Genomic DNA, 14,765 nt, shown 5'->3' with positions numbered 1-14,765 from the left:
TTAAGAATATAAGAACATCTGGATTTAAAGAAATATTCTGTTTACTACTTTGGTTCTGTGATGCAAAAATCCTTTTACTAAAAGAAAGGTTTGTCTCAAAATATTATCACCTAACACTAGAAAGCAAAGTGCAAAGTATATATATCAGCCACCCACAGAGGTCACTGACACAAAGTCACTGCAATCAGCTGATGAAGCAATTGATTTTTCTTTACAGACAATAGCAACACGTGCTATATGATATTCATTTGTGTAATGGTGCAGAGTACTAAGATGTCAGAGTAAATTATGGAATAATTTAGGGAAGGTTATTACTATGTGTGTAGTAATATCAGTATATACACTGGAATAGCAGCTAACAATGTAACATAGAGCTTAAATCCAGCACAAGCAGTTAATGTTGTGACTCTATGGAAGCTTGTTTCAGCCACGGAGAAATATATTTCTCGCCTGAGTTATTATCTCAAATAAAAACTAAGCATCTTTCTGCTAATTTCCATTTAAATTGTGACACCATATAAGGACAATAAGTTTACAACAAAAAACAATACAGTCATAGTTTCTCAAAAACAGTAATTATAAGGGTCAGAAATGAAAAACAAAATCTCAGGATCTAAAGATGCAAAAGAAGCATTTCTGCATTTTTAAATGCACTTATTTCAATAATGAAGGCTGGTTGTTATTAACCCACATAGCAGTTGGTTAATTTAGCTTAGCATAACGGCAGGAAACTAGGGAAGAAAACAAGCAGCCTGGCTCTATCCAGTGACTGGTTATTGCTACATAAATGTCCTGTCCTTTTTTTTTTTAATCAAAATGAAAGGAGCTATTATTTAAGGCTTGAGGCTTAAGTATAACTTAAGTATAGCTTAGGCCTGCAGCTACCAAATTATTTTGGTGACTAAAGTGTTAAAGGTTTAAATGTTAACCTCGAGGCTTCTTCACTAGTAAATCTTACTATTCTAGGTCCGTTAGCCGTGGTTCACTACAAAACAAAACAATGTAGTGATTAGAAGCCAGTGGGCAAATAAATCGGGCAAATAAATTCATGTTAGGAAACATTTTTAACTTTAAAACTATTGCTGCACATACAGCTGAGCTGATAAATGACCCTGCTCAGTCAGCCGTATCAGTAAAACCAGTGACAGGTGAGTTGAATAACATCAGGTTACAGCAGCACCTGTTCAAGGCTGGATGTCTATTAGCCAGCAAGTCATCAGTCAGGTCCTGCAGTTGATGCTTTGTAAGCAGAAGAATGGGAAAGCGACTTCGACAGGAGGCCAAAACCACAGAGACTCCACCTGTTGTCCAAGCTCAGGTCAGAAACGATTCCCCTCCGGGCCTGCTGATGTTTTGAGCCTCTTTGGGGTGTTTTTAAACTGAAACCCGAACAGCAGCAATGCATTATTTTGGTTCAAGTCATTCAGCAGACTGATACAACAGACTGCCAGAGTAACAGCACACTTGTGGCATGGGTTCCTTTCAGATATTATGAACTGAAACCTGGATTTTTGGTGAAAAAAGCAGAACTTTGATTACTGAGGGAGTCTGTTTTGAGTAAATGTGACAGATCAGGGTGGTTTTGGGTGTGTTGCTAGGCTGTAAATATGAGATGATGACTTAAAAAGAAATTGATTTACAGTTCTGTGATAAAGAAAATCTCTGCAGGAGTATGTGCAGCCTGGTGAGAAAAAAAACTACATACCATGATTCAGCAGCTTGTACAGCCACCTTTAGCATAAATAACTTGAAATAATTTTTCTGCCTCTCATATTGTTGTAGATGAATTTTACTTCACTCTTTGAATGTGAATTATGTGCAAATTATACAATATGTGCATTATATTGTATCTATGCTTATTAGGTTTGAAAATGCACACATGATATATGACTTATGAACTGCAGACCAAATCTACCAGTGGGTTCAGATAATGTAAACTAAACTGAACCCGAGACCATTTCCCAGCTGTGCTTGTGCATAGCACAAGTTTATGCCCTTATTTGAATTGCTGATTTTGACATTTCTATCTATACAATGTTAAAAAAAAAACGAAAGCAAAGAAAGGAAAGCAATGCAGTGCATACCGAACAAACCAGTTCATCAGTGCCCACGCTTCCGGGGATTCATCAGAGTGAGTCAGAGACCTCCCAGGTAGAAAATGAACATGACATGAGATCCAAACCTATTGCTCAGGCAGTGAAAGCAAGGGAATCACTTAGAAATCTCCCTGGATTTCACCACTAGAATGTCCTCTCTCACGCTTCTCTCTTTAATCACATGGCAGGCCTGTAGCCACAAAGGGCCTGTCCATCTTAGAGAGATTAACAGTGCAGGAATGTTACTCAGATGATGATCCTGAGACGAAGAAAACCCCAAACTGATCTTTGTGAGTAAAATGGAACCACCACAATGGTCCAATTTCCCATTAAAAGGTAAAAAGAAATTGAATAAATATTATATAAATTGGAATATACTGTTAAAAGACAACAAATAACATCTACAATGTAACCATTTACACGCCTGTGGCCTCAAAGTAAGGCACCACAATCTAACTGTGGCTGTGTGCTGTCAGGTTACCGCCTGCAGCCAGCAAATCTGTGCTCTAGAAAATATCTGTCCTCAGTCAACATGCACCGAAGAGACACGAGAGGCATATTCTGCTCCTTCAGGGCAACTCTCAAATGAGTGGAAAATGACTCTAATGAAGAAGAAAGAAAAAAAAAACCCAACTTCTGTCGGCAACAAGCCACTCAGAGTGGTCCAGGAACAAGTGTGGGGTATAAACAGGGCATAAAAGGAGTTTTCAACACACAAAGATCACACAAGTTTAATGAAATCAGCTGATATGTTGCTGACAAACAACTGTGAGGGATAAGCCGAAGAACTGCTGGATCTTGACACCACAGAGGCAAAGCCAAAAATTACAAAGAGGAGATACACAAGGGTGATGAAGGGTTTAATACCCCTTGAATTAAACAGAATTTTTGTTGATTACATCTGAAATTACAATGTAATCATATTTACCTACACATATTTACTGATCAAAGTTAAAATAGCTTTCAGCTTTTTAAAATCATTTCTTCTTTTCTTGTTTCCTCTCTTTAAAGAAGTGCTAAGTCATTCATCAAAAGAGGCATTTGTGTAAAAGAGGTAACATTTTCCTTGTCAACCTAAAGTGGAACTTGCACTTCATTTAAACCTCACGAAAGACACTTTCACAAATAACAAAGTAAGACAAAGTGCAGATTTTTAGTGGCATTTAAAAACAAATCTTCCCCGTTTTAAAAAAGTTGAAGCAAAAGTAGAATAAAACACATAATGAGACCATAATGACAGCTAACTACTAAAAGAAGGAATCCCTCTATGTGTGTCTTTTCCCAGTGACATCAGAAGTTAAGCATGGACTCTGACATTAATATAAAGGTGAGAAACAGGGACAAAGCACTCAGTTATATAACATCATAAACAGGTCTGCACCACAGCAGGAGTGCATGCCTGCAGTGCAGTGCACAGGTTGAAAGTAATGTCACAACTACAGGGAGGAGACAAGGAAGTTATAATGACGAAATTGAAACCGTATCCTCATGTCTGAAAATAGGACATATGAAATACAGCTGTTGCAGCTGTGTGTTAACAGCAGTGATATAGTTTTAAAATCATGTGACTGTATTAGTCTGCAGGAAGAATCTAACAAGAGGAGTGCTTTGATTTTCTTCTTTTTGGTCAAGCAGCAAATTCAAAGGTCAAAAATCGATTTCTCTGAAAAGTTTTATCAGCGCTGCTGAAATGCTGATGTTGTGGAGATGTGGACAACAGAAAAAAGGTCAAGACATGCTGTTTCATCAAAGCACAGATGCATTTATACTTTTTTACTGTGTTTTTATTCTATCGATTTTGGATTGTGTACCCAGTTTCAGATCTTGTGAAACAATTGAAAAACTGAAAGTGGAGAAAGTAGCAAATTGAATCTTGGATTGTTCTCACAGCTGTTGAAGAAAGATGTAGGGAAAACACTCGGTTAATGTTTCACTGACGCTCGCACTGTACGGCCTCACTGGCCAGCCTCTCAGACTTTGATCGCAGAGTTGATCGGGTTCAACCCAGCGTTAAATAATTCCTCACTGATAAACAGCATGATAGGAAGAGAAGAGAGCAAACACTCACTCTCCCCGTCCTCTATCATGCAATCTGCATAAAGGGAAGATTCCTCTTTTAATGTCTTATGCTCATAGACTCATGTAACGGCTGCTCAGCATTTCAGCATGCGGACACTGCAACAGCTTATCATCTCTATAAGATCTGAGGACACAGGACAGTTAAATATTAGCTACTTTTATTTGAGTTAAAATCATAATCCCATCATTTTAATGCAAAATCCTGTTATCCTACTACTGCACTAAGTTGACCTGATTGAAGTTACAGTCGTGTTTTAATAAAGGTGGTTCTCTGTTTCTATATTTGTGTTAGTTTTATTACCATCTCTTTTTACTAAACTGTTGTCAGCCTCATGAACCGTCACCTATTATGCAGCTTTATTCAGCTAGGCTTTAAGTGTGAAGTTCCCAAGGACCAGAAAATCTCAAAAACTGAGCAAGAATGGATAGATTAAATGTAATCGTGTCCCAGTTTGATTTTGTAAAAAGAATTAATAGACTATACACACTATTAACAACAGCAAAATCCAAACTTTAATACGGTTACATGGATTTTTTTTTAACCTAAACTAATTTAATTTGATTGAAAGTCAACTCCTTTATATTGTATTGAATATATCATAAAGTCAGTGACATAAAAGACAATAAAATGTTATTAATAGGCTATTTCCATTTATAAACGGCATATAAACTGAACATGGAAAGTCATTCTCAGCCAGCAATCTAGTCAAGATCAGCTGATCTCAGTGTCCGCCCACATCAGCTGACTGCTCAGCACTCTTCTACATGTGTTGTTGGCAAATCTCATATGGGCTGTGCTGTTTAAATTGCTTCAGCTTGACTCTGCAAGCTGCTTTGTAACCCCCCCTCCACTCCGGCACTTCCTTTTTATGTGAGTTAATCAGTCACGTCAGAGAAACCTGACCTATTCAGTGGGGAGGCCCCAAGCTATGACTGCAGAAGCAATGACCAGCTAGTTTCCCCAGCTTGCCTGTCACTGATCAATAAAGTTGTTTTGAATCATGTAACTGTTTGGTGATAATTAAATCAGGCTAGAACATTTACTCCTCTGCATTTTGTCGCACGTCACGATGAAGCTGCAAACAGACTTTTGCTGTTACGCAATCTTAGCCGCGCTTCCTTTTCTCCTGACGTTCTCCGCCTCCAGCTCACAGATTTGTGATGATTCACAAACATTATCTTTGGAAACAAACACACAGGTATGAGCTGCTGTTGGACACTGCGTACCTCCCTCCTCCCCCGACTGACACACGCGCAAGCTATCATCACCGTGTGTGAGAACCAGCAAGCTCACGACTGGAAGGACTATCCCTGACTGAAGAGGCTTTAATATGCTCCCCTCCTACACACACACACACACACACACACACACACACACACACACACACACACACACACACAGATTCAGTGAATTCCACATTTTGCTATATTTCAAACCCAGTTTAAAATTGACTTTGCTCAATATTCGACAGCAACACAGAAAAACAATCAAAGATGAGACCTGGTACATGGATAAAAACCTCTCCATGTACCAGCGCTCCGGCATATTATAGTCTTGTACATCTCATTTATTCTTGAAGGACATTAAGTCTTTTAAATTATTTATGATGAAAGGCATTCTGGAGGGAAAACGACTGCAGTGTCCTCCATTTGGAGAAGTTACTGCAGATCTGGACTTGAACACTTTTATGGTAAGGATAAATTAAAAGCTGAACTACCAATGACAACAGAGTACACCCTTTTACCCTCGAATTTGTATTGAAGGGTTGTTCTCTTTGTTGGTATTTTCATGTATGCTGGGTTAGCTGTGAGCAATGATAACCAATTATTGTTAAATTATTCAATCATTTAATCAGTAATAACCAAATTTATTGGATTTGGTTACACAGAAGAAGATTAGAACCAACCACAGTCTAGCTCAGTGTGGCTGGGGTCAGACCCAGTGGTCTCTATGAGTAACATCAGAACAGTCACCTCAAGGTGCTTTATATTGTGAGATAAAGAGCCTACAATATTAGAAAAAAAATCCCACCAATCAGCCGACCTCCTTTAAGCAAGCACTTGGTGACAGGGGGAAGGAAAATCTCCCATTTTAACAGGAAGAACCCTCTATCAGATGGAGGGGCAGCCGTCTGCTGTGACTGATTGGACGTGACATACTCCACCAGTCTGACTTCTAAAGGTACCTGACAGCCAATGGGGAGTTAGCCAAAAGGTGCCGAGGACCTTTGGTTGGGCTGAAGGTTTAGAACAAGTTTTTCTATCAGGAAATCTGGGAGTAGTCTAGTCAGAGTCTGAATCTGATCCCAACAGATCCCTGAGGAGGCCTAAAAACTGAAGTTCACCAGCGCTCTCCATCCAGCCTGAGGGAGCTTGTTTCTTTTTGACTGCACAATAAAGACACCAAAGTCAGTTCACTGAACATTGATGCTAAAGACATTATTTCCAACAAACCTGCAGTGTATCTTTGACTGCTTAGAAAATAACCATCAGTACTTTCAGACTAGAAACAGTATTTATTCAAAGCACCAGGTACAAGTTCTTTGTGTTTTTCAGTGCTAAGCTGGAATTAGCTGGTATTATTCGTTGATCAGAGTTATAGTGAATTGTAGTAGTTATAGTAACAGAAATGTTCCCTCTCATTTTCCACATTTTGTGCAACAATGTTCGCTCAGTTGTGAAAGTAAATAAACCACAACAGAGGAAAGTGACAAAGGGTAAAAGCTATATAATAATAATTTAATTTATGGATGTTATTGTCAATCAAATGTAGATACATTTATTGTGCACTATTGCTTTTCTGAAAACAAATGCTTTCCCCTAGACTTTGAATATAGACTAAATCAATTAGCCAGTAATTTGCCAACACCCAGGCTTAAGAGAGATCATTCTGCACAGAAGGTGAACTCCAGTTTTCATGGAGGATTTTATTCTTTCGTTTCATTACATTTCTACCCATCTGCCATTGCAATATGGCCGTGACAGCCAGCAAATCACGCCTCAGGGTGGCCATGCCAAGCTGACTAGCCGACTGTAAGCTGGCAGGCCGATCTCAGTGCAGACCGGTGAACAGGGAACGCTGGGATTTGTTTTACATAACATGTTTTTGTAAAGTAATTCATCACTAGTCTTGCTCGTGTTTTTTCGGACATGTTGTTGACAGAGCTGTTTTGAGAGCTAGATGTAGATGGTTAAAGGTGTCGCTTTCAGCACACCCACACCTCTGCGGTTCCCCTCAGCTGTAACCAAATGTTTTGACACTTTGTTTTTCAGCCCACTTTAGTGCTTTTCATGCACAGCTTTTTTTTTTTTAACGTCACAGATTCAAACAGCAGTTTGACAGTCTACAAGTCCCTGGTGCGCAAAAAAAGGATAATGGAGCCAGATGTTTCTCTAAAGAGATGATGAGGAAAAGAAAAATGAGGAAAGAAACATGATTATTTTGATTGAATTTGGATGGAAAAGTGATGTGTGATGTATAGGTGTCTAGTGTATGTTTTACCATGTTAAACTTTGTACTGTCTTGTCAGTCAATACAGGTTTAAGTAGTTTAGCACTTACAGGTATCAGTGGGTCTGGCAAGAAGCTGTGTTTGTACCTTTGTAGTATTTTTAATAAAGTTACCTGACAAGCGTTGCTTCCTGTGTGGTTACTTGTCCTAACAGACCACCTAAAACATCAGTCCTCAAGTTTAAGTAAGTGAAATTTTATTTTTTCTTACTTGGCACTAGTTAGCAGGTTCATGTGTCTGTGACAGTAATGTCACAGACACATGAACAAAACAAAAGACAAAACAAAACAGCATGGCGGTGGCCGTAGTACTAAAATTAAGGTTTCAAAGCCAAGTTTCACAAACCTACAGGTGATTTCATTGTAGGTATTTCCATCTTTTATATACAGTACTGTGCAAAATCATGAGCCATCCCTCAATTATTTATATTTTGCTAAGAAAATGGGAACGATTTATTGAAACACGCAAACATGCACCCAAAATTCAAGTAATTAAGGTACAAAACAGAAAGAGCTTGAAATGAAAGTCAAAATTTGATATTACCTCCTTCAACACAATCAGTCTTGTCTTTTTTTCAGCAGTCTTCAGGAATAATTCTCTTCTTTGGATGTCGGCTGCCTTTTGTTCCATTTTTGTCAAGATGATCTGACTCTGCTCTGAGGAGGCCGATCCATGACTGATTCCCATTTTTTTCCTTGTCCAGGTTTCTTATTTTTTTAATTTATTTATTTTGAGACACTGCACATAATGTGGAGATCCCAAATATCTGTCCAAAAGCTCACTGAGAATCACCTTGTTGTACAAAAATATAGTTTTATGCCTGTAAAACTTGACACTTTTCATAGATTCTAAGAAATGGTAACAAATGATGCGACACAGAGATGCTTAGTAACAAAGTGCATAACGATAATATTTAATATTCGTTCTTTTGCTAAGCAATCAATCATGTATAGACACCACAGTGGTTCATCCCTTAAGTTAGATGCCTTTTTTAAAACCGTTTTTTAGGCAGAAGACTTTTGCACAATGGTGTTAAAGAGCTGTACAGTTAAAGTTAAGAAATGTTTCATGAAGGTTACCATAAATGCAAAGGACTGGTGTTATACCATCAGTTCAAGTAATCCCCTAAACGTGTAATTTTGCACTGGAATATGAATAAAAAAATATTTCATTAAATACTTGTGTGATGTATCTTGTACCTGTAAACGGTTTAATTATTATTATTTTTACTTGATTTTAAAGTTTCTTTATGGCTTCTTTTCCACCTCCTCTGACTGCGATGATCTATGAGAGCATTCACGTCGCAGCACAGATTCACTGACCTTAGTACACACTCCACAATCCACACACCCCACAGAGGCTTTTCTAGTAAAATGGGCCGCTGGACAAAGGCCAATGAAAATGGGGATGTCAGCATTTTGGAGTTTTTTTTTCCCTAAGTCTCCGCTCTCATGTGATCTGCCCTGCATTTCCTTCCCCATTGTCACAGCAGAGGGCAGTTTGGGACATTGCTGTCAGGCCAATTTCACTTCCAGGCAGAAGTCTGATAACATGTCCTTTCTTCCAGGGCTGTAGGGTTACAAAATAATCAAAAGTTTGCGTCATACAATGAAGAAGGTGGATTGAATAAAAGAAACAATGAAATGCCATGATAGCAGGACCAAGGCCCTCTGATAAGTGGATTTTTCTGCATCGCAGTTCTTCATTACTTTTCTTGCCTTTGGTTTACAGAAACCCTTACCAAGTCCTCCATTCATTTAAAAATCTTTTCACAGTGAAGAACCTGCTTTTAAAATTTGCAACAAAAATATGCCTCAAAATATCAAAAAAGGGAACAACAGATGCTGCCATCCTGATGATGTCTTCTTTAATGAGATGCCTTGTTTACTTTAAGTGAGTGTCGCGAAATCAATCAATGCCGAGCAGTGAAACAAACCACGGAGGCCCCAGAAAAGTGCAATCAAACGATGAGTTTATTAACACACAGGAGAAAACATCAGCATATGTCTTCTGACAAAAATACATGTTGTGAACACTTTAAAAGCAGTGAGGTATCCGCCCCTCCAAGGCAAAAATAGGTTAAAGACGTTAGTTACAGTAAATGGTACATCTTAGATGGCTATAAACAGACATAGAACTTCTCATTTCTATAACACCTTCCAAACAAGGTAATAACTTCAAGCCTTCAAGGTGTCTGAGGGCTGGTTATTGACTCCGGTCATCTGTTACCAAGTAGACTAAAATGCAGTTAGAAGCTAAATGAGTTAAGGCCTCAGGCCTGGCATATTTCTAGATTATATGTGTATTGTAAGCATGTATTGCAGTTATCTTTCTATGCTCTAGTCTTTAACACAATAGATTGTGAAGACTCGCGCTTCACAAAGCTTAAGACCCTCTGTAGACTTAAGCAACAACTAAAGGTTATCCACTAAACCTTTGCTGAAGTTAGAGTTTGGGGGCATTTTCACACCAGTAAATAAAAGTCAGGGCTCAAGGTCAGATTATGAGACCAGAGTTTAGATTGTCACTTGGGAGATAATACAAGACTGTGGCGAGATCAAACCGTTTTGGGAAATCACAAGCTGGATATTTATCACGGAACAGAGAAAATATCTGAAAAAAAAAGGACAAAAAGTCAGTGTCAGAGGAACGGACCTCTGACGTCAATGCCAGTGTTTTGTGCTCGGCTCATCATGTGACTCTTACTCAGTTTACTTCAGTGTGGAGCGCACAAAGCCCGACGCGTGTGGAAAAGAGGCTGACAGCACCGTGTCTGACCATGACACTTCACTTTAATGCGCAACGAGCTCTGAAGGTTAGTGTGACATTTCTGCACACGTCCCTCCGTTAACAGATAACAAGTCCTCCTCGCCCCTTTCATTTGTGTTGATAGTTCAGGAATGCTTTCATGCATGTGGAATAATGTTTGTTCAGCAGGTGAGGCTGCCTGTTGTTTGTTTGGTCCAACTTTTCAGGCTTTTCATCTCAAGAATGTCAAGCATGAGTTCTCAAAACAAAACAGCTTGCTCCATCTGCTCCCGTTTTTCTCCACCCAAAACCTGTGGTGACTATTTTACAAGCAAACCCGACGTTCTTGCAAAGATAAAGAAATAAACGAGCTTATGCGGGGTGTATATGAAGCCTCTCGGCAGCTAACGTGGTCAGCTTCTTCCCCCTTGTGGTGGGTTTGGGTATTGCAAAAGCATGAGGCTCTAAGAGGAACTTAATCATCTGGTTTCATTGTGATTATAAGTAGACTGCTAAAATGCTTCAGTATAAAATCACTTTAGATGCAGGCCACTTTAGCACAAAGGAAGTTCAAAGCATTACAAAGTATTTAAATGCAGATTTTAACATGGATAAAACTGAGTGAGAACTTGAGTGGATTTATGCAAATCCCAGTATATACATGAAAATGACCAGAGTGCGACCAGCTGCCTCACTGGAGCATGATGTCCTTCTCAGTATTGTTTTCCAGGCTTCCTGCAATCAATCCCCTGCTTGAGTCACTCTGACTCACTGTCTACATTTGCCGTGTCCTGTTCACCTCACGGAGCTTAAGAGGTTTATTTATCACGGTCAGCTGTAGAATGAAACCACCTTGTTCACTCTTAGTAATCAAAGCAAATTTACTAGAATGGCAAAAAGATTTTTGATGCTTGATGCCGAGCTGTTTGCAGTGAATTGCCACCTGTTGAAATAATAACATAACAGAGCATGAACAGGAAATTTACAAGGAACAGTTTAGGCCTGAAAAATGATCTGTGTAAAAACGGGAAACACCAAGAAAAGGCTTTTTGGTTTGTCTGTTTTTTAGGATGGATGAAGGGGTTAGCATCGTTAGGCCCCGGATTTGAATCTGAGTGAAGTTTACATATTTTCCCCATGTCTGTGCGGGTTCAAACTGGACTTCCTCCCACAGTTCAAAAGCATGTCGGTTAAGTTAGCTGTTGATTCCAAATAGACTATGAGTGTGAATGGTTGTGTTTCTTGGCCCTGAAATGGACTGGCAACCTGTCAAGGGTATAACCTACTTCTGGCCCTATGACAGCTAAAATAAAGACTAACAAACAACCCTCTGCATTTGATGTTTTTCACTGTTTTTTCACTGTTTCACTTTACCAAAGAGCTTCCTTATATTATTGTGACCAGTAGCAGCACAGTAAACAAGAGTAGCCCACATATTTAGGGCATATATTTAAAACAACAACAATATAATTTGTGTAGCACTTTAAAAAAACACTCAGTTACAAAGTGCTTCACAGTTTAGATAAAACAACACATTAAAATAAGCCTGCAAAGCTCTCATTAGGACCTCATAGCTACCAGCACAGTACCAGTCTTCATGCTAAAATAAGCATGATGAATGAATTGTGCAAAATGTGGAATGGTTTCTTTTTAAATGCACATCCTGACTGGTTTTGATGGAATCTTTCTGATCATTTAGTGCAAAACATGCTCGGGCAGTCACGGAAACCCATTCAAGAGCCTATTTTCCCAGAAAAACACCACGCTGTCCCACTGAAGCAATTTTCACCCGCCTGGTAATTGTTTGCGACTAGGTGCAAATGCAGACAGTGTGAGTCTAACCAGTTTGCTACCCAGAAGTGAGATGCGTCAGATCACACATCAAATCTGCCAAACCGTCCAAATGAACTCCGTGCCGGTGACGCACTGTCCGAACCCTGCCGCCGCTCACTCTGAGTTTAACATGGGGCGGATGGAGGGAATCACTTTAGAGGATTAAAACTGTCATCTGGTTGGATTACAGCGAGAGCTTACCTGCCCATCTGTCACCTTCAAACTGTGGCAGAGAGACTACCTTTGGATAGTGGAGGCCTCAATCCAGCCAGACAGACTGAAACCATGACACAATTGTGTTGGATGTTTGGAAGTATTCAGTGCCTTCATCCTGTGTTATATTACATCTTCTATTTGTAAAGAAGTGCCCGAAAACTCAGTGCATGTGCAGCTTTTGATTGAAAACCCACCTTAGATTCATGTTTTAATAAAAACTCAAGGGAAATTAGGCAGTATAGAGACTTTGACTGATCAATATCACTTAATCATGAGCTGTAGGTGACACAGGATCTTTAGGTTGTAGTTTACTATTATTAAACAGATTAGACCATGTACAAAAAGAAAATGGTCAGAGTGCCCACTTGACTTAAGAGCTACATTAAAAACACTTTTAGGTAATTGGAAACTCTTAATTGCTCATAGTTGTGAATGTGAGTGCGAATGGCTGTCTGTGTCTATGTGTTAACCCTGCGACAAACTGGCGACCTGTCCAGGGTGTACCCCGCCTTTCGCCCTATGACAGCTGGGATAGGCTCCAGCGCCCCCTGCGACCCTGAAAAGGATAAGTGGAAGCGAATGGATGGATGGATTAATAGTTTTTGTTTCCTGTAATAATCTGATCTATTACCCCTATTTCTAGTGCACCTACCTTTAAGTATTTGCAGATAAATATAATTGCATTGTAATTTCAAATATAATACCCTGATATTCAATTTAATTACAGGAGAATTAAGTGACAGGCTGTATTATAAAGTGTTACCGACAATTATTGTTCATCATTCCAGTAAAGGAGCCGTATACTTTCTAAAAGTGTAGAGTCTATGCACTTTAACCATAGTTTTGCTTGGTGTAATAATCTGTCCTGTTTAAAAAAATCACTTTGTAACTTATTTACAGAAAAATACTTCCTCTTCATTTTACAGCGCCTTCGTAAAAACGCTACAGAAACACAAGGAAGTGCTGCAGCATGTCATACTTCTTTCATATGATGTGTGTGCTGACTGCAGACAGACTTGAATTATGTGAACTCTTGTTCTCCTTGTTCGCACTGTCTTTATCTCTCTTCCAGGAAACAGGTGAGTGGAGCTGACCTGGTTAGAGATGCACCACACCCGATCAGGCAGGGCTGAGGAGACTGTGGCTGAGTTCCAATCCAGACAATGCACCCTCCCCCTACACACTTTCACTCTATCTGCACGGAGGATAAATGTCTTCAGCTGCCTGGGCGACTGAAAAAGCTCTTTGTGTTTTATATTCATACTCTTAACGCAGTGACTGCATACTTATTCACATGACAGATTTACTTTCTTAATTTAACACTGTGTCATTATATAGATTGTTACATACTTTTGGGGCACATTGTGGCATGCATATAAGAAAGAACAGTTTCGTGAGTTTTGAGCCTTCTTTCTGAGCTCAGCTCATGTTAAAATGCTCAGTTTTCTACAAAAAACAAAAACAGTTTCTGAAATCTCCTGGTGAAATTGTACTAAGTCTTATTATTGGATGACTGGTGGATGCCGATACAAGTGGCTGTAGCTACTAGCTCTCTGCTTTGCTTCACTTCTGCTAACTGGAGTAACTGGGTTGTGCTTTTGATTCCTTTTGGAGTATTTATAATGCCTTTATCTTACAAATAATACCGTTTTCTATGCCATATTGTTTGCCATATAATTATACTGACTGACTGTGTGTAAAATTCTAGGATTTTATTTGGATCTTGCTCATTAGCAGGCCCCTGGGACTGTGTAATGCACCCATATGGTCTTTGGGTGCAGCTTGCTAAACCATCTCATCTTTATCTTTAAGCCTCATGGCATGATGGGAAATGCTATCCCTTGATACGATATTAGCTTAAGCTGTGATTTATTGTTAACAGTCTCTCTATAATCTGTGTTCTGCCTGAAGCCTGTTCAAAGGGAGTTCTTCCTCCCCACCATTGCCAAGTGTTGCCCACAGGATTCTTATGAATACATTTTGAGTTTTCATGGCTGGCATCACTACAGCAGCTGTATAGTGGTTAGCACTACCAACTCGAGGGCCCTTTCTGTGTGCAGCCTGTACGTTATCCTTGTGCCTGCATGTTTCCTCCAGATGCTCTCGTGTCCTCCCATAGTTCAAAGACATCCATGCTGGGCTAACTGATGATTCTGGATATGAGATAGATAAAGTGTATACAATGACAGGTAAGTAAATGGGAAATGTTAACTACATAATCTTTGGATTTTTTGATTTTTGACTTCCTCAATAGTTCCTCAACATGATTACAATTTTTTTTT

The sequence above is a fragment of the Diplotaxodon limnothrissa genome, linkage group LG15 (genome assembly GCF_057381915.1).
Source record: "Diplotaxodon limnothrissa isolate DT_005_m linkage group LG15, D_limnothrissa_male_GT1.1, whole genome shotgun sequence".
Classification (NCBI taxonomy): domain Eukaryota; kingdom Metazoa; phylum Chordata; class Actinopteri; order Cichliformes; family Cichlidae; genus Diplotaxodon; species Diplotaxodon limnothrissa.
This window is presented reverse-complemented; position numbering follows the sequence as displayed.